Genomic DNA, 504 nt, shown 5'->3' on the forward strand with positions numbered 1-504 from the left:
CACAGATTGCTAAGACTCCAAAGAACCGATTCCCGACACCTTGCCGTACACAGCACCATGTCCAACAGCCAAGGTGAAGGGCCAAAGCCTTTGAAGAATGGGGTGGCCGCGATTGTTGGCACCACCACCAAGGAAGACACCAGTGCTAAGATGGGCAGAAGGCCTACCCGTGGGCACCCCATTGTGGAGGTTGGAATGACAGTCACATGACCACCTGCAGCCTTACTTTCCCTGCTGATCATGTGGTGGGATTGTGAGTCACCAGCCACAAAGGGTGTGTGTGTTTGGTGGGGACAACAGCGGGCCCCACTACAAATCTTGGGCTCTGGCAGCTGCCCTCCCTTTGGGGGTATGTTGCTGCCAGCCCTGATCCAGAAGGTATCGAGGGCTTCGTGGGAGTCTTCATGCCTTGCCCTCACAGTTCCTTCCTGATGAAAAACACACATGCGGATACATCAGATGAGACAGCGAAGAGGGTTGGTTGCATTTATTCAGAGGGCTTCA

This window comes from Paroedura picta, chromosome 4 (assembly GCF_049243985.1).
Source record: "Paroedura picta isolate Pp20150507F chromosome 4, Ppicta_v3.0, whole genome shotgun sequence".
NCBI lineage: Eukaryota > Metazoa > Chordata > Lepidosauria > Squamata > Gekkonidae > Paroedura > Paroedura picta.